This window comes from Gavialis gangeticus, unplaced genomic scaffold, assembly GCF_001723915.1.
Source record: "Gavialis gangeticus isolate Ggan-Ray unplaced genomic scaffold, GavGan_comp1, whole genome shotgun sequence".
NCBI classification, from domain to species: domain Eukaryota; kingdom Metazoa; phylum Chordata; order Crocodylia; family Gavialidae; genus Gavialis; species Gavialis gangeticus.
Genome location: NW_017729031.1, coordinates 9,020,913 through 9,044,372, shown reverse-complemented (window position 1 = coordinate 9,044,372; position 23,460 = coordinate 9,020,913). Strand labels below are relative to the sequence as shown.

The 23,460-nt window shown below is 44.5% G+C and overlaps 1 protein-coding gene across 1 annotated transcript in view; it reads left to right on the top strand.

Annotated features, from left to right (window-relative positions):
* The first annotated feature begins 14,036 nt into the window (after window positions 1-14,036).
* The window catches only part of LYPD6B (LY6/PLAUR domain containing 6B), an 88,564-nt gene continuing 79,140 nt past the window's right edge, over window positions 14,037-23,460 (top strand). The window contains exon 1 of the mRNA XM_019522441.1: window positions 14,037-14,059. The gene's annotated coding sequence lies outside the window, so the exon portion shown is untranslated. The remainder of the gene's footprint in view (window positions 14,060-23,460) is intronic.

Here is a 23,460-nt window from a genome sequence, read left to right as displayed (position 1 = left end):
TGTCAGTAACAGAATGTGCCTCAAATTAAAGGGATGTTCTGTAACTGGAAATAGAGAATATGGAGGCAGGGAGGAGAGAACACTTGCTCCTGCTTAAATACAAGCTACATGACCTACAGGTGTAGAATATACACTGTTAATTTAGTTCCCCAGCTTTCTTTAGCTTGTTGAGAAAATTGCAAATGCACTGCTTCATTGCTCCTTGGCAGTTAGGAGTTTAGCAGGACACTGATTCCTAGTGGACTTCTAGACAGAGCCCCATTGTTTATAATTAAACTCTGCCAAGGACTTATCAGATGCTGTGTAATGAAGCTCTTTCTTTTAGGGTAAGTTCCAGTACTGTCAAAGAACTAATAGTAATTATTGATTTTCATTTAATAGTAAGCATGCTGAAAGATAAAATCTTATTCTGTTTATAGTTCTCTTTCTGCAAGGTTTGGACCAGAACAAAATAACAATTGTTAATGTAGCTCAGGTTTATTTGGGGGGAGACTTGTAAAATGAGTTGTTGCTATTGCAGTCTTAGTGCACTGACAGTGGAGGTTCTCAGTAACAGGTTTTTCAAGCTTTTGTTGTATTTGTGGTGAGTTTTCACTTCTCAGGTGCTGGGATTTTATTTCTCAAGAACATGGCCTTTCCTTTGAAGAAAGATATCTCCAGGTAGTAGATGAGGGCTTTGGATCATGACAGATGTTGCTCTGCAGAAGTATTCTGCAATTCTTTAATACAGTCCACAAAGAGACTGAGTTATGCACTGTGGCATACAGTGTAGGCGTATGGATCTAATGCCTAGGTTCATTAGATTCCAAGATGAAAAAGGAGTATTGTGATTATATAGTGTCACTTCCTGTGTCACACTTCCAGCTCATTGCAGAGTCAGTTGTTGTTTCATAACTTGCCATTTATTTTCAGCCACTGTGGACTTCTTGGGTAGAACAGCAGATAAATCTAATAAATCAGTGGTGATGCGCTGGGGGTGCAAAGGGGAGCACATGCACCCCCTGAGAGTGCTGGTGCATTCCCTGACCAGCTGCGCTCCCCGCTTAGGCGATGGGCAGGGGGGGCAGGCGGGAACCCTGGTGACCCCCATGTGAGCACTGGCTGGGGAGTGGGAGTGCCAGATGTACCACTGTAGCCACTTCCCGGTCGGTAAGTTTTGCCGTGGGAACCCCACTCCCAGTCACTGACCGGTCACTGGGGGGTGGGGCACATGCCCCCCCTGACTGAGGTGGCACCAGTTGCTCATGGAATAAATAAATGCATAAATTTAAAAAAAATTAAAAGTCTAGCAACCCATAGGGCTAGATGGTTAGAGAACACCAGTTTCAATAGCTAGTTGCCCACAAATAAAACAATGTGGCTTTTATTTATGTTGTTGCTAGTTGTGTTATGGTAGCATATAAAACTCCTAATTATGAGCTAATATCCCACTGTGCTACATTAAAAAAACAAGCAAACAAACTATACTTCATAGTGTCTAATGACCCACTGGTTCGAAGCATAGTGGCAGGAATAAGTAGGTGTGTGTTCTAACCCTGGCTCTGATACTTCTTGGGCAGCTCTGGGTGAAAGTAGCTTTGGAACATGTCACACAATACACTCTAGGACATGTTAACTGCACTTAAAATGTGAGTGTCTGTATGTTCAAGCAGTACATTGCATTCTAAGCACCAACATATTATAGCAAAGTTGCAGCTTTCAGGGAGGAGTATCTTTAGATCATATTAAGCAACATGTTTAGCTAGCATCAGACTGCTCCACGGAGAAAATACGAGTTGTGAGCTGTGATGGCCATTGCTGGGGTCATTGCTGGTGGGATGGTGCCCAGCTGGCTCCACCCTTGTCCAGAACAGGCTGGGATCAAAATAAGTATTACCATGAGACTGCTCAGATCATGTTCTAACTTTTATGTGTCACAGTAATGCTTACAACAATCTAAACAGGGCATATGCTAAGTGTCCTGTCTGACAGTACCCTTTGATCAGTCAGAGGGGGTGTACTTTCCTCTCTTTTTCCTATTTTAGTTCTCCTTTTAAGATCTGGTGTTAGTGTTTGTACCCATGTTTTTTAACGATGGCAATTTTTTTCATTAAATTTTTGCTTTACATGAGGCAGCATTAATTTGAAAATCATACTTCTCAGTGAAAGTGTGGTACTTATTATAGCTTATGGTCCTTACAAGAAACCTCTAAGATGGCAGGATGTGGAAGAAATTAGTGAAAACGATCTGTTTTCTAGTTTGTTTCCTTTCTGTGTGTGATAGCACCATGTGTATACTAGGTTTCACTGTTTCTGTTACGTAGATAATTGGATTTTTCCTCAGTAAAAAAAAAATCACTTTTGCAAGAAGTGAAGAGAAAAATGCACCTTTTAAAGTGCCAGAATGTAAAGGAAGAGCTATCAGAATGGATTGAGTGTTCTTTAAAAAAGGGATCTCAGAGTTTTTAGTAATTACAAGCTCCTTTAAGAATTGTCAGGATGACTTCTGGAAATTTGCTGGTATGTCTTGCTGTAAGACATTGCAAAATGACTTTTCCACAAAGGGGAGGTGATAGAAGCCAAGGGGCATCTAAACAAACTTTTTCTCCATTTATCCAAGCATTTGTACTGCAGTTCCCAATCAGTGAAACCATAATTAATGTCCATTGAGAAAAAAAATATCTACAGCAGTTTAAACAAAGGCTTTGTTGTAGGCTTGTTAGCATTTGGCATCTTTTGTCTGTGATCCCTTCTGTTAAAGCAACGCTGTCACTAGACATTAGTATTGAGAAGGAAGATTGAAAAGACCAGGAGCTAGATTTACACCAGTGCTGTGGACTTGCATCCAAATTCTATATGTAACTGAAGGGAAACTGGCAACCATGTAGCTTGTCAGCAAAAGTTTTACTAAATAGCTATAATTTCTTTGTATCTGTCAGTAATTCTGACCCTCTTCCCTGCCATTTGGACTAGTAGTTTAGATCACTAGCTGACTTGTTCACTTGTGTAAACTTAAATTTCACTGTTGAGAAAGTATCTTGGCACATTTAAATGTGCTTGACATGTTGTAGTCAGTCATCCCTTACACCAATGAGATTGATGATTTCAGTCTGATCCAAGGAGCAGCAGTGAAAAGGTTAATTACACCAGGTAGCTGTGAGATCAGATTTAGAGAGGCTCTGGCTAGTTTCACTCAGCAAGGTATGGCTGTTGTGTTTTACCCCCAAAGAACTGATTCCTCTTGCTGGCAGGTTATACCTGACTTGTTTTCTGAGGCTCTGCCCTCATAGTCTCTGCTCCCTTGGATTTCATTTTGCTATGTGTTTGTCTCCTTTTCTTACAGACTAGCTGTTAAACCATAAACACTTTAAACAGCATAAATATTACTTCTTCCCTTGAAACTGAGATTATCAAACTTATATATAGATAAAGATGACTCTTTTTATGTATATAAAAGTTTGATAATCTCAGTTTCAAGGGGAGAAGTAATGTTTATGCTGTTTAAAGTGACACCTGTATCTAATACCACTGTGTTGTCTCTATTTGGACTCCCAGTTTTAGGAGGAGTTGCCTTGATGTACTCCAGAGGAAATTTTGGACATTCTGCTAAACTTAAGAGAATGGTCTATAACATTTAGAGCCCTGGCAATCTGCTTTGTTCCTACTGGGTTGTTTTTTTCCGCTCCTTTTTCCTTTTTCCTTGCAAGGCACTAGGCCTTTAATTAGGTCCTGGAGTTCTTGGATTTATAGTTACCCGGGTTCATGGCCTATAATTACCCGGGTCCTCCTTTCTCCCCTTCTTGCAAATTGGGAACCACATTGGCCCTTTTCCAGTCCTCTGGGACCTGGCCAGAGCACTACGAGTGCTCATACAGCTGTGCCAGGGGCCCTGCTATGATCTCTGCCAATTCCCTCAGTTCCCTCAGGTGAAGAGCATCTGGAGCTGCTGATTTATACATGTCCAGCCACTCCAAGAGTTCCCTAACTAGATTGTCCCTGACCCTAGGCATGACATTATGTCCTCTGAGCCTGTCTGTAATCCTAGTGGGGGAGTTGTCCCAGTCCCTGCTCAGAAATATGGAGGCAAAGAACTTGCTGAAGAGCTTAGCTTTTTCCTTTGCTGCACCAGATTGCCAAACCTATCCTGTAGGGGCCTCATGTTACCTAGTGCCTTCTTCTTACTCCCCGTGTATTTGAAAAAGGACTTTTTGTTATCCTTATTTCTGGTCACCAGCCCTTGTTCCGTCTCTGCCTTGGTCCTTCTAACCGCCTCCCTGCAATTATGAGCAACGGAGATGTAATCCTCCTTGGTGATAGCCCCTTGCTTCCACTGATTGTATGCCACCTTTTTTGCCCTCAGGCCCTCCTGGAAGCCTTTACTGAGCCAAGGGGGCTTTTTAGCACTCTTGCCCCCTTTGGTTTGTGTTGGGACTCACTCCGCCTGAGCTTGGAGGATCGTCTCCTTAAGAAACAGCCACCCCTCCTGGACTCCCATCTCATGCGAAGCTCTGAGTCCCCAGTGTCTCTCTTACTAATCTCCTTAGCTCATTCAAGTCAGTCCTCCTGAAGTCAAGGACTTTTGCTTGCTTTCACCACCCTGCACTGGATAGTAAATTTGAGCAGGCGACGGTCACTAACACCTAGGTAGTCAAGCACCCACAGATCCCTCACCAGGTCATTGCCTGTGGCAAGGACCAAGTCCAGCAAGGCATTTCCTTTGGTGGGATTATGTACCTCCTGGGTTAGGTGGAGGTCCTGTATGCAGGCTAAAAACCTACATGAGCGTTCAGACCTGGATGACTGATCCTTCTAGCAGCTGGCTGGGTAGTTTAGGTCACCCATGACAACCACTTCGCTTGTCCTTACAGCCTTCGTGAGCTGACCTGAAAATTCCAGGTCCGGCTCGTCCCCCTGGTGAGGCAGTCTGTAGTAGATGCCCACTATCAAGTTCCTTTTCCCATCGCCCCCTTGCATTCTAACCCAGAGCACCTCAGCTTGCCCCCTTCTGAACCCATCCTGATCATCAAGGATGTGTACTGCTCTTTAACATAGAGCGCTACACCCCACCCCCTTTTCTCCCTACTCTATCTCATCTATACAACCTGTAGCCCTTGATATCTACTGCCCAGTCATAGGTAGAATCGCACCAGGTTTCTGTAAGCCCAACCAGGTCTGGGTTTTTGCTAGCTAGCAGGAGGGCGAGTTCCTCCTGCTTATTCCCCATACTTCTACCATTTCTGTAGAGGCAACTGAGACCTCCTTTGGGTGTTTGTGCTGCCCTCCTGTTCCCAAGCTTACCCAGGCCCTTGTCACTTACCTGGGTTGTTCCTGCTTGTGTCACCTGGCATGACATCTAAGTGTCCTCCTGCATCCTCGTCCCCTGATGAACCTAGTTTAAAGCTTGCTGTACAAGATCAGCCAACCTGGAAGAGAAAACACATTTACTTTTCAGGGAGAGATGTAGCCCGTCCTGCCCTAGTATACCTCCTGAACAGAAGTGCAGGTCGTGGTCAAAGAATCCAAAGCCCATCCGGTAACACCAGCTCTAAAGTCATTAGTTGACCTCTCCAATGCAGGCCTCGTGGTGCTGTCTGCGTCTGCTCACTGGAAGAACAGATGAGAAAACCATCTGTGCTCCCGTCTCTCTAAGCTTGGTCCCCAGAGCCTTGTAGTCTCTCATGACGCAGGGAGACCACTCCCGGCTGTGTCATTAGCATGGATGAGGACCAAAGGGTAGTGATCAGAGGGCCAGATGAGGTCCGGGATCATTACCATGATGTCCCGAATCCGAGCTCCGGGCAGGCAGCAAACCTCACGTGCCATGGGATCCGGGCAACAGATGGGTCCCTCCGTTCCTCTCAGGAGAGAGTCACCCATGACGAGGACCCAGAGTCTCTTCCTCTGGGTGTTCCGGCATTGCTCAGTCTGTGCTGTGCATGGAGTGGCATCGGCTCCTCTGGAGTCATCCTCACCTGCCTCCTCCTCCAATGCTGCCAGGGCCTCATACCTGTTCCCCAGTTGTACTGGGGGACTGACATTGCGGCAGCACGAGTAGCCCTGGCCCTGGTGGTAACCATCTACCATACTGCTGTGTGAGGTACCTCCTGGGGTGCCCCTCCACTAGGTACTTGACCCTGCAGAGAATGGAAATACCCGTCAATTTCATCCTCGGCCGCCTTGATTCCCCTCAGCCTGCTGACCTCTGCCTGGAGTTCCCTCACCTGCCCCTCCAAGGCCTGAAGGTGGGCACATGTGGGACAGGCGAGGGAACTCCTGCTCCCCACTCCCCCCCAGGGCCGCAGAGGCCCTGCCAACCAGCCCCGACAAACTGGGGGGGAGGGCGGCTGTAACCTCCTTGTGGGCTCCATCTGGATGGGAGGTATCAGAGGAGCCGTGGGCAGGCAGCGTCACTGAGGCCGGGTCCCTGGCAGCCTGCCATGTCCTTACCATTATTGTAGAGTGAAGTGTCTTCCTCTCTCCCCTGCTGAAGCCTCCGACTTAGCTCCTCCTGCTTGCCTGCCTTGTGTGAATGCTGGTGCACCCTTACAGAGCATGCCTGTTTACGCAGTCTGTTTGCACAGCTCCCTGCTGTTTTTGCTAAATGGGATCCAGGGGCTTTCCCTCCAGATCTGCTGCAGCTGCGCCTGCCCCTCTGCCCTGCTTACCTTTCAGCTGCTATCACCGCTGCTGCTGGTGCTGGTCCTGGGTGAGCGTGCCGAGGGTACACGTGCGCTTGCTGAACACATGCACCCACTCCTGCTCCTGGTCCCAGGATGTTAGAGCATGTCTCCCTGCTTGGCTGGAGCAGACAGCTTGGGCAAAGGCTAGCCTGCCCCCCTTGGGGGGGGGGGGAGGAGGGTTTGCGGGGAGGTGCAAAGCATTCTGGGATGCTGGAGGACCGTGAGTTAACTTGAATCTGGAGGGGATCCGAGACAGAATTTCAGTAAACCAATTTAACCTAAATCAGTTAAGTCTGATACTACATCCATCCAGGTTTATCTTAAACCAGTTTCAGCCATTTTGAAAGCAGTTTATGTGCACTGAACTTCTATTGTGTTACATATTTGAACCAGTTTCTGATCACTTATACCAGTTTGTGTGTAATTGTTGTCTCTTGCCTAGATGGCTATTAGCAGCTGTAAAATTGATGGTGGCCAGGCAGTTTTGGGGGCTTAAGCTTTTCCAGGGATTGTTGGCACTGTCTCTAAAGAACATTAACATCCTCCAGCAAGCAAACACCATGAAGATTGAGGTGGTGATGATCCAACATCATCTTTGTTGGGCTGTTCATGCCATCTGGATATCTGACATGAGACTCCAGAAGCAAGTTTTATTCTCCCAGCTCAGCCAAGGCATATGCTCAAGAGGTGGGAAGAGAAAGTGCTTGAGGGACGTTCTCAAGGTAAACTTAAAAAAATGCAACATTGATATAAATTTGTGGGAGGCTTTTGCCCAGGACTGCCCCAAATGGAGAAAGAGCCTGCTGCAGGGATTTCAGTACTTTGAAATCTCATGAAAACAACAAGAGACAGAAAAGTGGGAGCAGCAGAAATAGTATGTTACAAACCAAATCAAGAATCCAGCACTACCCACCCCATGTGAAAATTCATGTTTGATCTGCAGTAGAGTCTGTTGGTCCTGGGTGGGCCTCATCAGCCATCTTCAGACACACAGATAAGATGATCCTCACATCCTTGACTGTGAGGGATTGCCAGAGAACCTGGACTCTGCCTGACATCAATCTAGGACCATTTTTTCGGTTCATAGAATCATAGAGAAGTAGGGCTAGAAGGGTCCTCCAGAGGTCATCTAGTCCAACCCTTGCCTGAGGCAGGATCATTCCTATCTGAACCATCACATACAAACCATTATCTAGACTATATAAGACTACCATCAACCCTGACACAACACAGACCTGACACCCTACCCTGACACAGGTAAAGCAGGGGACCCATGTTAGGCAGTGTTCTGCTTCCATAAAATGTTGTCAATATATGCTCAAGAGATCCTTGGTAGGGGGCCACACGCCCTTACAGAGGAAGGAAAACCCCCACACAGTCCATACCAATTTAACAAAAGGGTAAATTCCTTCCTGACCCCAGATAAGGCAATTGGTCTGACCCTGAGCAGAGGGGCAAGACCCCCATCCGGGAACTTCTGGGTTTGCTCCCAGCAGAAGCATTGGCACAGCCCATTCAAAGTCCCTATCCTTGGCTATAGCCAACACCCAGCGTCGGTGAGAAAGGTTTAAAAACCTTGTGATACATATGACAGAAAGAGGGGTTGGGGATAAATCAGCAAAGCCCAGAAGCATGGGAAATACCCACAGTAGAATATAGGCACAGCTACACCGATATCATCCCTGACCAGTGGCTGTCCAACCTCTTCTTGGTCAGCTCCAGTGATGAAGAGTCCACAACTTCCCTAAGCAGTCTATTCCACTGCCTTACTATTCTAACAGTGAAATTAAATACGACTTAGCTTTTGGGAAAATCAGGGGGTTTTTTTCTTTCCCACCCCTGTCTTTCTTCTTGTTCTCCATCTCTACCCAATTCTGAAAAATGTTTATAGATTTTACTAAAAATAATTGAATAATGAAAAAAAATGTTACTTTTTGAAACTTGCAGAACACAAATGGCTTCTGATTTATTTATTTTAAATCTCCAATTGCTTATGTAGAGAATGGCAGAATAGTGGTAGTGCATTCTTTCTTTATCTGGATGGCTGCCACTATGAGTTAACCAAGCCCAGATTTTCTCCTGGAATGCAAGCACTGATATCTTTGCCATTTTTGGTCAGCCTATTAACACTAGAATGAAGGCATCTCATTTTCTGTCAGGTGTGCACAAAGACTGTTGTTGTTCAGAGACCAAAGTAAGCAATAGTAACTTTATTCTGCTTGGCTGTACTAATTTTCTGATGGAGACCAGGAGATATAATCTGCTGTCTCATTAAGATGACCCTATTTCTGCTGCTGCTTGTAATATTGTTACAGGCGTACTTAGAGATTTTATGCAAACACTGCAAGTGTTTTGTCAAGAGGACTCCGGGTTAAGTGGTGACAGGTGTTACAGCACACATTACCTAGTAGCTCTTTATCCACTTTAAGACAAATTATAGCAGTTTGTGATGGGGAAAATTATTTTGCTTGAAAGTAAACACTTTCCAGGGTATAGTGGTAGAGAATTACTAGTGTCAAGATATTATGGCAAGGGTATGTAATTTGGGTGCACAGATAATTTGGGTTTAATTGCATTGGTCTTTTTATTCAGCACAGATGTTTAGTTTTTGTTTTTGTTTTTATTTTTACTTTCACATTCACTTTTGATTCAGGCAATGCAGCCACATGCTTGCCGCGGCTCAAGCCAGAAGCCATGGAGAGCTAGAGCGCTCCTGTCAGCCACTGCCAAAGGGGAGGGAAGAGAGGACATGGCCAGGCCCCATGTTCTGTCTGGGCAGGGGACGGGGAAGGTAGTGGCATTGAATTCACAAAAGCTTGAACAAGAATAGTTCTTTCTTTGAAAAGCTATAAACTGAAGAGCTATAAATAAGCTATAAATGCAGCTTGGGCTGTGTGTTCACTTACCTCGTGGATAGCTGGAAGAGTCTCTGGGATTTGCAGTCCACAATCAGAGCAGCAGGACTGTGTAGGGTTGCTCATCACTTCCGCTTCCTGCTTCTAGGTGCCTCTGGGATTGTAGTCCACAGTTGCAGCCAGCACTAAGTTTCAGCAGAGCAGGGCAGGGCAGCTCTGTACTTAGGGGAAAGTGAGTGTAACCCCTTTCCCTGGCCCCAGCCCCTAGCTGGAGTTTGCCTGGGGATGGGGGGCAGCGAGCAGCAGGGTGGGGCTAGCCATGCTCTCTGGAGCAGATAGTACAGCCCACCCCAGGGCTGACTGGGGTGCTGGGGGACTCTGATTTAACTTAAACTAGGAAGGGGTCTGAGACGGAAGTTTCATAAACTGGATTGACCTAAATTCGTTAAGTCTGATACTACATTCATCCAGGTTTATCTTAAACCAATTTCAGCCATTTTGAAACTGGTCTAATGTGCACTAAACTTTTGTTCTGTTACAGGTTTAAACCAGTTTCTGATCACTTAAACTGATTCATGTGTAACTTCTGTCCCTAGCTATAGAATCTGCTTCTCAGGTTGGCACATAATTGCACCCATGCTTGTTCCAACTGTGGCCAATGTTGAGACTCCCAACAGATGTGATTATTGATATGGTTCTCAACCTCGTTCAGTAGAATGCCCCCCTTGTTAGACTGGAGGAACCCCTTGGAAAATGCCAGCTCTTAGCTTTCACTTGTTTCTTGACTTAACGGGAAAATAATACTGAAATTCTTCTGTTATGAAAACTCAGAAAGACCACAGAAGCTTTGAATGTTTTTGACACCATGTGTCCTATTGGAAATCCCTGGGTTTATCTTGCAAGTCATGTATAGGTGTTTGCACACCTAACAGCACCAATTTTGTGCAACTTCCTTAAAAGGATTTCATGGCATGCCATACTGCAGCGCCCTACTTGAGAATTACTGGACTATTGGAAACTGGAGCTGTGGCTTTTCAACCCATTCCATGTAGATGATACTGGGTTTTGTCTAATGGCTTAAACATGAAAGCAGGATATCTGAGGAGGAATTCTTTTTATTTAATTTCAAAAACAAGTGAGCACAACAAGTTTCTTTTCTGCAAACTTAGTCATAGATTTCTCCATAAATAAAATATGAAATAGTGAGATTTTTGTTTGCACTGTTGATGATTTGAACTCTGCATATGATCATAACTCTGATGCTTGATAGTGCCAGGGTGAGTACTGTGTATTTCTTGGCCCATTCAGCCCTCTATAGGTATTAACAGTGATGACCCTTTTCCTGGTTCTGATGATAACTGTGACTTTGGGTACATGTAGATGTTACATTTAGATTGACCTAACTCTATTAATCTAAATTCCCATCTGCACATGTTTGGGGGATTTAAATAGAGCCAGAAATGGTAGGCCTGTCCTAAGTTAGTTCACCTCAGTAGGTCAATACATGCATAACTTAGATCAGGAATGGGTTATCCTGACATAGCAGACAACTGCATGCATTTGGAGTGCAGCCCTGGGGTTAGGAAAGCCCAGCCACTCACCCCAGCTCTGAGGCTGTGCACTTGCTACTCTGAGCACCCTAATCAGGCTATTTTTAGCCTAGCAACACCCGCCATAGGCCCTCCAGTTCCCACTGATCCTGTGGACCCAGTAGCCCCCCTTCCCCCGATTTCACCTGATCTCCTTCCACTCCAAGTTACTTACATCCGGTTCCTCACATGGCTCCCAGCATGGGCAAATGTCTGTACATGCTGGCTGCTCCCAGTCTACAAATCATCATATGGCTTAAAGTAAGCCACGTGATTGTAGGCTGGGTATAGTGAATGTCTGCACATACTGTTTGGCTTGGCATTTGTTAAGGTCAGTTTTATTATTTTTATCTTACTGTCTAGATCTTAATGGTTCTATATAAGGATAGTGAAATAAGAGAGAAGAGCTTTAAAGGAGAGTGGCAGTGCATGGTGTAAAGTAAATGGTTTCTATGGAAATCTGCATGCTTGCTCAATCTATCCTGTTGACACTTCTAGTACACAATCTCTGCTTGTTTGGGCTTTGTGTATAAACTATGTGATGAAGCCCACTGAGATGGCTACAGTGAACCTTTAAATTGGTTCTGTGAATGCTGTATGATGCACGTTGCTAGTGCAGGGGCTGACAATTATTTTGGGAAGAGGGCCACTTACTGAGTTTTGGCAAGCCATTGAGAGCTGCATGACAGGCAGCCCAGGGCAGATAAATATTAATTTTCTAAATTTTTTAGGGGCCCCATGGGCTGGATACAATGGCTTGGCAGGCTGTATCCAGCCCTTGGGCCACATTTTGCCCACCCCTGGGCTAGTGGGATGCCTTAGTTCTATGGCGATGTAATCTGGGATGCCCTACAGAAATCCTTTAGTGCACGGTTTCTCAACTGATTGAGAACCACTGAGACAAGCTGAGGAAGCACAACACTAGCTCTTAACCGGGGTGCTATCAGATTCAAAATGTTGGGGAGGGGTGGTCTGACTTTAAGAAGGTTGTGAACCACTGCCCTAGCAGCACAGGCTTTGGGTAGGGGAAGTTGACTGGCAGCCTCTCGTATATTCTCCTTTCCCTGTGGCAGTGAAGAATTCCGGCAATGGAAGTTGTTGGTTTCTCCTTCTTCAGCTCTAGGCCCTGTCTCAGGATGAGGAAAACTGATGATGACCACCTTCAGTCATTTTTGAGACCATCAAATGCACGTACTTATTTACATCAGACCCCATTAGGTAGCTGTTCCTGTTTTCTGAAACTTCAGACTGTGTAAATTCAAATGGGAAGTGTGAATTCAAATAGTGTCTGTCAGTCCAGGTTGGATAAATACCCTTTTTTCTGCTGACTAAAGATCCTAATTTTAAGAGGGCATTTGGCAAGATTTCACATTCCTCTGCAGTTTGCGCAAAGATATACAAGGAACCAGGTGACAGAGAAAAGACCCCTGTGTTTTAAGACCTTGGAGTGCCCCAAAGTGCTTTCCTTTAATAAGCAGGGCATGCTCTGCATGTATTCACAAGGGAATTCCTATTGGGAAGAAGCAAGGAAGCTGGTGTGATTGTGTCAACAAATCAAGGGTTACACGTGATCTATCGCCTTTTAGTAAAGCAAAAGAACCAGAAAGCTTGAGAGATCTGAGCTCAGAACGCAAGTGGGAGTGGAAATTAGCATCAGATCTTGGGGAGCCCTGGGAACAGAATACTTTAGGGCCCCTTTGATTTTCATCTTCTCTGAAAACTGCCAGCAGGGGGAAGAAGCGAGTAGCAGAATAATCAGGGAAGTTATACACAATGGCAGCATGTGTAACAGCTCTATGCCAGCTTGCAGAAAAGTAATTCATGTTCTACTTGCTTGGTGAACAAGTACTTGTATTGGTCTGGGTTTTCTTTTAATGAGCCCTGGATCCCTGCATAGAATAAAACCAAGAGAGTTTTCATGTGGATGGAAATCTGAAGCTATTTATAATTAATCAGGGATCATTTTTATCACTTTTTAAAAAGCATTTTAATAAAGCCTCCTAATGAAATGTCACCCCTATGGCACATGCATCGTGATTCTTTAATCCTGGGGTGATGCCATCATGTAATTGTGGAAAGGAATAGAAATTACTTTTTTTTCCCTAAATTAAGGGAAAAAAATACTTTTTTTCCCCTAAAGTAAGGAAACTGACCTAGAAAACGGCAACCTTTTTCAAGCCATGGGCAGGAACAATCCAGCTCCAATTTGGTGTGGGCTGGGTAGCTTTGGCAGAACATGGGTGTGTGTGGGAGAGGAGGGCTTTCCCTGTGCCCTGCTGGAGATATGCAGCACTGCAGCTGGGGAGCAGGGGGTGGTCGGTGCTCCTAGCTATGGGAATTCAGCAGGGCCCTTCATTGCAGTATACTTATGTGGCTGGGAGCCCTGATGAGCTGACTGGGGCTCTGAGCCATGGGTGCACTGGGCACCTGGCTTGCTACTTGCCTGTGCAGGAGGAGCCCAACAGTAGGATGCAAGTAGGATTTGATCCCTTATTCCACAGTCATGCATCCTGCAATGCACATGTAGTTTGGCAGGAGATATTATTGTTAGGATCATGGATCAGATCCCATTATGCCTTAAATGAATGTCAGGGGCCTTAGCTAATCAAAGGCAGCTGGTTCTGGAGGCAGCATGTGTGGAACAGCGCAGTGTGCTGAGCTGCTTCATATTGTGAGACTGTGGTATAAGCATTTCTAAAGGGACTTGCCTATGTTCAGACAGGAAGTCTGTGGTGAAGCACTGATTTGAAGCCTGGTCTTTGAAGTCTCAGGCTAGTAATCACTCCACCATTCTTTCTAAATAGGCCAGTGATTTAACCAGGGTCCTTGAGTTTTAATATACAGTTATCTGTGTGTGTAATACACAAAAATGTTTCTTTTCTGTATGTTCTTTGTCTCCAGAGTGTCTTATGGAAAGAGTACAGCAGTGGTACAACAGTCAATGCTCATGAGTAAGGTAAATTACTAGTCTTTCTTTCCAGCACCTTTATCCCATTGATTTTTTCCTAGCTCTAGTTATTAATTGTTTAGTCTGCTGTAAGTAAACTGTTCTCAGTTCAGATTAGCAAATCCTTGAATTTATCTTATCCCTTGTTATCTTTGATCAACTGACCAACCTTATCTGTAAGCAAATTACCTTCACTCTCCAGATGAAGAGCATTACAGCTTCATTTTAAGGTAAGGGCTTAGGCTATAATAGAACAGCATCGTGTTCTTCAGCTGGGCTACCATAATTTCAGTACATTAACTTCTGACCCCATTCTGGGACAATGGTAGCAACAATCGGGATGAAAAATGCTTATCTGTCCATGGCTTTTAAAGTGTTTGCATTATATGTAGATAATGAGAAACAGAATTCCTTGGATTCTTGTAACATACCTCTTTGCATTCAGTCAGAAGTTGCTGTGTCAGAATGTATGAATACTGAACTTGCACTATTTAAACGTATTTCATAACTTGTATACAGAAGTATACAAATTGCTGTGTAGGGCACCACATACATGTATGGACCACATATCTATAGATGCATATAGCTACTATGTTCTTTTTTTTCACTGAAGAAACTTTGTCCCCAGTGAAAATACTATGTACTTTGATTTTGTATCACTTAGCTGGCTGTTCAGCTTTGATGGGACCTTTAAAAATGAGCAGCAGTGTTTCTGAGTTAGAGCTTTTAGGAATTTGTTTCTCTTGCTGAGCTGTCAGAGTCAGAGTTTTAACCTTTAGGGGCTATGTCCTATTTTTTCTCCTGCTTTCATGTGGAAAGTGGAAGGGATATTTAGTTGTGTAGGCAGATGTTTAATTTATTATGGGGAAGTACCTGTTTGTTTTCTGTTCTTAAAACTTGGTCAGTACTAGGGAACAGTATAAGAGTATCGCATGGACATGCAGGGAGAAAATTGAGATGCAGCTAGCAAACAACATGAAAGGCAGTAAAAAGGGATTCTGTTATGTCAAAAGTAAGAGGACGACCAGAGATTCCCCAGATCCCTTTATGAACACAGAAGGTGATCTAGTCACGATGATGCAGAAATCCTGAAGTACTTAATGCCTTTTTTATTTTATTTTTTTACAAAGAGGGGCATCTACCAGCTGATGTGTGCACTTAACTGTAGAGAGAGAGAGAGGAGTCTGTAGTAACGGCAGATCAGGTTAGGGATTACTTAGAGAAGCTAGAAACTTTCAAGTCAGCAGGGCTGGATTGGATGTACCCAAGGGTACTGAAGGAATTGGCTGAGGTAATTTTGGAGCCACTGCCTATCCTTTTTGACAACTCATGGAGGTCAGGCAAGGTCCTAGATGACTGGAAAAAGGCAAATATAGGGCACTTAGACACGAGCGTAGAGGCTGCTCTGATGCGCTGGAATTTCAGCGTGTTGGAGCACATTCGATTAATTGAGTCTGTCGGAGCGTGGCAATTAAAGAGCTCCCACAACCTCCTGTGTCTCGTGTATCAGTGTCCCTGTGTTTAAAAATGGTGACGGGGCACTTGAAATAAAGGTCGTTCAACAAGCTTTATTTCAAGTGCCCCGTCACCATTTTTAAGCATGGGGATGCTGATACATCACACAGCAGCACTTTAATTAGAATGGCTCTTGGAGCCGCTTTAATTAAAGCGCTACCCGCCTCCCCTCTCCCGGAGCATGTGTAAAAGTTCCCATAGTGCCCATCTTTAAGAATGGAAAGAAGAAGAATCCCGAGAGCTACAGACCAGTTAGCCTGACCTCCGTACTTGGAAAGATCAAGGAGCAGGACTTTAGCAAGGCTTTTTATGCTGTCTCCCATGATATCCTCATTAACAAGCTAAGGAAATGCAGACTAGAGGAAAACACTGGCAGGTAGAGACATAACTGGTTGGATCATTGTAGTCAGTGAGTAGTCCTCACTGGCTCACTATCCAGTTGGGGGGAGGTATTAAGTGGAGTTTTCCAGGGGTCTGTTCTGGGTTCAGTATTGTTCAGCATCTTCATTAATTATTTGGATGATGGGGTTGAGTGCACACTTAGAAAATTTTCAGATGACACCAAATTGAATAGAATTGCAAACACTTTGGAGGGCAGGGCTAGGATCCAGAATGACTTGGAGAGACTGGAGAAATGATGGTCTACAATTAACCACATGAGATTCAACAAGGATCAACTGGACTAAGCACACGTACAGATACAGACTGGGGAATAACTGTCTTGGTTGCTGTATTGCAGAGAAGGACCTAGGTGTTATGGTGGACCGGAAGCTGAATATGAGCCAACAGTGTGGTCTTGTTGCAAAAAAAGCCAACAACTTTTTGGGTTGTATTAACAGGAGTGTCACTTGCAAATCTATTCAGCCCTGGTGAGGCCTCACCTGGAGTACTGTGTTTAGTTTTGGGCTCCATACTTCAAAGAAGATGTGGACTGTTTGGAAAGAGTCCAGTGCAGGTTAGCACAAATGATTAGAGGTCTGGGAGGCAAGACTTGTGAGGAAAGGCTGAAAGGACTTGGGATATTTAGCCTGGAGAAGAGAAGACTGAGGTGGGATTTGATAATAGTCTTGAAATACCTGAAAGGATGGAGATAGCCTTTTCTTTGTGGCTGTAGTGGACAGGACTAGGAGCAATGGCACTAAGTCACAGTAGGACTGGAGATTAGGAGAAACTTTTTGACTATGAGAGTGGTCAAGCATTTGAACAGAGTACCTAGGGAAGTTGTGGATTCTCTGTGCTTGGAAACTTGCAAAAGCAGGTCAGACAGACACATGGCTGAGATGGTTTAATCAGGGATAATCCTGCCTTGAGGAGGGGGCTAGGTTAGATGACCTTGTAAGGTCCCTTCCAGCCCTACTTTCCTGTGATTCCTATGAAAAGCAGTTTATTTGTCTAATATACTTTTGGGTAGTTGGGTACGGTTTATACAGTATATCACATAAATTAATTTAAAAGCACTAAGGAAATAGCTTATGGGGAGGCATAATGCAGTTGTAGCCACTAGATATTCTTATCACAAAAGGTGCAGGTTTATGGATTAGGAAAAACTATGATGGATTGCTTGACTGGTGCTTTTGTTTTGTGGATCACCTGGTGCATGTATGCGTGCAGATGTGCATATGTATAACACTTATTAAAATGAGTGTTTTGCTATCTGCATACTTGAGTACAAATTTTAAAATAAATCCAAGGGATTGCTTCCTTTCACTGATTTAGGGAAACAGTGCAAAACAAAGACCAGGCAGTTTCACTATATGGGCTGGAATTACAAGCCAAATTGACCCTGGTGGTCCTTTCCTAGACTTAAAACTGAAACATCAAAGAGGCAGTCCACATCAGTGTGTGAAGTGTAGGAAGTGGCACATGTAATAACCAAGAATTAGCCTAGGGCTCTTAGGCATGTAAGTGGTAGCTGATCTCCTGTAGCCTTTTGTGTGAGGCAGCAGCCTTTCATGTGGCTGTGACTTAGGGGACTGAATTGTTTAAGGGACTGTGCACAGATTTTTTTTCTCCTTGAATTTGCTCTTGATGCTCTTTTTAACTTAGAATGCCTTGCATTGCATCACTTTGATGATACTGAAGTGAGAGAGCTGAGATGCTTCTCACCCACTAAATGAAACTTTTGCAGTGAGGAAAGCAGCCTGAGAAGGTTCGTAGAGCTCCTCATTGCTGCTTGGAGTACTGGGTAGCAGGTTCTTATGTGGAGGAAAGGGGTTCTCTCTTCGCATTCCTCCACTTTACTCTGCTACCACTTTCATAATCCTGATTTCTGAGGACATGGGGAACAAGGGACCTAAGCTGGGTATTTGTGTGCTGGCAAGTTTAGTAGTTTGCTGGCCAGCCTATATTGCTGATTTTTATATAAGCCTCCAATTTTATGCTGGTATTGTGAAGTTACCATTGCAAAGTCTGTATTATGAGCTCTTACTGTGAATTCAACTGTACCCTACCTGCTGCCTTCAGTATGACATAACCGTGGGTCATGTTGTATTGCAGTTAGAGTATCACATTGACAACTTTAAAGAAAAAAAAATTAGTTATGAATCTGTGCGTGTGTGTGTAAACAATAATAAGCTCATATTTTAGAAGAGGAATTCTCTTCTATCAGGTTACATGTATGGCAGCTGTGAGGTTTCCTCTTCCAGCAGGTAGCAGTCAATGCTGGTGGCCAGGATGTGATCAACCTGTTTCATTCTTCTGTGCACATCTTGTACTTCATAGGTTTGTCACATCAGTCCTTTAGAGTGTTAAGCTGTTGTTTGAAAGCAGTGTCACAGCTGGTGATCTTTCCCTGATATAAGATCTCTTGTATTTTATGATACAAGCTGTTGAAACATAAACCTGTGCAGAATGATTTAAAGCCAATCATTTTGAACAGTAGAGTGCTGCTCTGCAGACTATCCAGTACTCTGCTATGCAGGGTGAATTTGGGCCCTAAGAGAAGTAAAAATATGCAAGGTAAAGTAGTAGTACCAAGGACATCGCTTGTCCTAAATGACTGCATAGGTTGGAGCTGGGCTGGTTGGTGCCACTGGGGCAGAACTTTGTCCAATGTTACTCTTTTGGAGAAAGCCAGCCAAGGATGATTATAGGTTAGGGTTTGAGAGTGCTGCAGCAGAGCAGAATGGGGGAGAAGATTCTTATTGTCCCTTTTTCTTGCATCAGCACTCAGTCCAGTTTCAGACAGAGGCCTTCTCCATTAGACACCACTTTCTTGGGTTTTGTGCCAAATCCATCCAACTCCCATATGTTTGGTCTGTTTTTTCTCTCCTAGCTTGCAGCTGCCTCTGCTTCATTTACAATCTATGAGATACCACTTTCAAACCTTCTTAGGCCATTTTACATATGCTTATTTTATGATGTGCCTATTGAACTGCCTCTTTTCTTTTATTGATTTATATCAGTTTTCAGCTATTTGGTTGCCCGTTCCCCAACCTAAATACAATTACTATAGCAATTGTAATATAAGAATGTAAAATGTGTTTTGAGTTACTTTGCATGCTAATTTTGTTCTGACATTGCACATGTCATCCTGTTGGTAGTGTATATTAGCTTAGTTGATGGAAAGGCCTGAGAATATATCTTTGTATTCAGCAGACTGTGCTAAATGATAAGTATGTTCTTGCTCTTTGGGGTGGTGTTGATGTATTTTCAGTTGCATTTGAATCACTCAAGTCCATTCATGATAGATAAGTGGAGAAGAGAATTCCAGAAGGAAGGGTCTCTTATTTCAAAAGGTTGCTGAGCTTCTTTTTTCCCCCCTGTAATAAACTTAATTGCTTCCTATTCATTTGCATGGTAAGGTAGAACAGGGCTGCCTGCAACCTGATGTGTAAATTAGTGCCACAGAATTCTTTAGTTTATATTTAAAGGTAAAAGGTATGTTTATTAATTTAGCCCATTTTTCACACTCTTGGCTACCTAAGCAGCTGTTACTAATTCTTACCATCTAATAATTTTTACTGATTAGGTTGATTTAGATCTTCTGTTCAGTTTTCCAGTCCCCCCCTCCCCAGCACTCTTTTGCTAATATATTTTTATGGACAGTAATAATTAAGAGCCTGTCAAAAAAATGTATGTACCCCTCCCTGTTTTTAAGAATGAATACTGGAGCTTAACCATAAAAATGTGCCCCAGGCTGACACTTGGTGTAGAAGGTCTGAACTTGGGAATGTTTTATTGAGTGGTTTCATCTTATGTTTACACACAGTTGCAAATTCATGCAGCAGATGGTGATGTTCACTCAGTTGTGTTAGTTTTTTCATGATCTACAGCAGTGCCATTTTGAAAACACTACTTTAGGATAAGACAGGAAACAGCAAGCTATCGAGCTATATGTCTGATCATAGCTTAATTAGGGTGAGGCAAGCAAGGCACCTGCCCAGACCACCAACTAGGAGGAGGCTCTGGGATCCCCCATACTGGGAGTCTTTTCAACAATGGGGGAAGATGCCCCGTGCTGTTCCTGCCTGGCCACAGGAGCTGTGCAGCACAGTGTGGCACAAGATGCATATCTTGGGGATGAGTTGGGCAGGAGGAGTAGTGCTTCCCTGGGATTCTGGGAGTAGTCTCCCTCCTTCCCCCACCAGAAGCCTGTGCAGCAGTGTTGGAGGCCCTGCACTGCCCTTGCCCTGCACCTCACCAAATGGTGTATTGTGGAAGGGAGAGGAGCACCATTCTGGTTGTTGCACTCATGCCTGAGCCCACTGATACACTGTTTGGTGTGGCACCGAGCAAGGGGCAGCACAGAGCTTCCTTCACAGGTGCAAAACTCCCAGCAGGGGGGATTCTGGCAGTGCTCCGGTTTTTAAGTCTATCTACCCTCCAAACTTCTACAGTACAGGATTGTGCTCCACACGTTTTCCACAGGTATTATATCTAATCTACTCTCAGGCAGTGTTTCTATATAGGGCTGTACATCGTTTACTTTGCTCAGATAAGCAGGTCTGTTTGCTTTTACTCGGGTGTCCACTGATATACCTTTTGCTGGTCCAAAGTTGGAGTCTAGATTGTAAATGTAAGATATGTCCTATGATGTTTTAAAATGTGGTATGCAGCAGTTGGCTTTTGTTGCTGTGTGGATTTGGATTTGCCAGCTAGAGGTAAAAAGATCCATGACTTGCTTGCTCAGCTCTGTTTCCCCAAGCCACATGATTACTTTTGGTTTTCATGTTTAAAATTATTATAAATATCTGATAGGCAGTTTAAATCTTTAAAAGTGAGGCCCCTAATTTAATTCTAAAGAAAATTGGCTTTAATTTTTTGGAATATTAATTTTTGATAATTTAAAAAAACTTATTTCAGAGAGATCTATTCTCTATGATAGCTTTACTTTTTAAAATATATCTGAATTTGAATGCAGTCTTTAGGGCTAGGAACAGAAGTTGTACATAAACTGGTTTAAGTGATCAGAAACTGGTTTAAATCTGTAACAGAACAGAAGTTCAGTGCACATAAACCAGTTTTAAAATGGCTGAAACTGGTTTAAGATAAACCTGGTTGAATGTAGTATCAGACTTAACCGATTTGGGTCAAACCGGCTTATGAAACTTCTGCCCTAGACCCCTTCCTGGTTTAAGTTAAATCAGAGTCCCCTAGCATCCCAACATGCTTTCCAGCCCTGGGCTGGACTGTGCTGTCTGCTTCAGACTGTGCTGGACTGGACTCTGCTGTCTGGTTGCAGAGGGAATGGAGGGGGACAGAGGCAGGGACTGCCCCCCACAGGGAAACTCCAGCTGGGGTTTGGGGCCAGGGAGGGCATGTTAAACCCCCCTTCCCCCAAGTACAGAGCTGCCCTGCCCTGCCCTGCTAAACTTACTGAAAGCTACCACTGGCTGCAACTGTGGACTACAAATCTCAGAGACACCTGGCTCCTACCCTGGGCATCTTTAAGAGGAGGCTAGATGTACACCTTGCTGGGGTCGTTAGACCCTAGTACTCTTTCCTGCCGTGGCAGGGGGTCAGACTAGATGATCTACTCGGGTCCCTTCCGACCCTAGAAACTATGAAACTATGGAAGCAGAAAGAGGAAGTTATGAGCAGCCCTGCAGAGCCCTGCTTCTGTGATGGTGGACTGCAAATCCCAGAGGCTTTGGGGGCAGCAGGAAGAGGAAGTGCTAGAGAGCTGTGCTGTTGTGCCCCCTGTCCTAGCTTGTGGCCTGAGCCACTGCTGGTGTGTGGCTGCATTTTCTGAATCAAAGGTATATGTGTTGTTTCTCAATTTAATCTTTGCAGCTTGGACTAACCTGCAAAGACTGAATCGATTCAGCCTTGGGCTTTTTGACTGTCTGTACTTAGCCTAAGGCAGAGATTAAGAAATACAGACAGGAGCTCATGAGAAAATGTAAAAGCAGCTTGAGCTGCAGTACTAGATTGGTAGCACGCTGCACCTCTTACTTCTCAGGACAGTCTGCTTAACTTAGCCTATTATAACACATATGGCCATAATACTCTTTAAACAGTAGTAATAAGCTCCAAAAAGGAAAAAAAAAAGAAAAGAAAACTAGCTTTCCATTGTTCCACAACAAAAGACCATTCCTTTTTTCCTATAACTCTCACAAATCACCTAAAAATCTAATGGATGAACTGTCTTGCAGCAAGTAAATATCATATAAATATGTTGTTTTCTTCTACATTTCTTTAAAGTAGAGTTTTCAAGTCTTGTTTAAATGAAATACTGGATGTGCATAGTTCTTGATGTGAATAAGGAGTTCTGGGGTATGGTGTGGGGGAGGGTGATATATATGTGTGACGGGCTAGCTGGCAGTGACCTAGCCCAGGGATTTTGAAAGGGCAAAAGATGATTGTAGGACTTGGGATTCCCTTTCCACACCAATCTGGTAATGATTTGGCCCAGGGGTTTTGAAGGGGTAAAAGATGATTGGAGGACTTGGGATTCCCTTTCCACACCAATCAGGCCCCAGAGACACACCCTCCGTGTCCCCTGATTGGCCCCTTGGGTCACCTGGAGGGGGATAAAAGGGGCAGCGCGGCTGACTCAGGGAAGACCAGCAAGGGACAACAAGGAAGGAGCTTCACAGAGCTGAGCCAGCGGGGAAGGAGCAGTGCCCCTGAAGAGCCTGAAAGAGCAAGACCTGCAGGCAGCAGTGGGACCCTCAGCAGTGTGGTGTGCGGCTGGCAGGAGAGGCTCCCCACTGGGCTCCAGGATCCCCTACGAGAGGCTGCAGCCAGCAGGAGAGGCTCCCCTGCTCCAGCAAGGATCTGAGCAGCGACCTGAGAGGTTCCCAGCTCTGCTTCCAGCTCCTCCAATCAGAGGCCAGGCAGTTTGATGTGAGGCCGGGGCTCCAGGAAGGTCAAGACCCCTAGCAGCCTAAAGTAGTGCCATCACTGGTGGCTGTGTGCTGATGTTTCTGCCCACTATGTGGGAGATCTGAGCTCAAGTCCTAGCTGGGGTGGCTTGGGGTGAGTGAGCTAACAAGAAGCAGATCTTCTTGCAGTGGAAAGGGGCCATTGTGTTTTCCCTTTCTCCCTCTCCAGGTACCTAGGACCTGTATTTCCTTGTCATTTGACATTTTGTATTTTGTGCCTTTTTATATTTCACCAACCCGTATTGTTTGCTCTGCTGTTTGTGTTTTATATTTTGTTAACCCTGTCTTTTGTCAATGATTGTAAGTGTCTAACCTTTGTTGAATCCTGCCCCCTTGGGGCATTGTAGTGTCCACTGTACCCTCTGATTTATGCCTGTTATGTTCCCAGTCTTGTTCCCTCATTAAAAGGTATATGGTTAAGTCCCCATTGGTGGTCTGGCTCTGCTCTATAGGGGGAGGAGAGTCCCTACACCTCCCACAGTGCTTGTGCACCTGCTTTGATCCCTTCACTTGGAGAGGGGGTACCTCTTGGAGTAGTGCCCGGGTTACATCAGCAATGAGGTAATA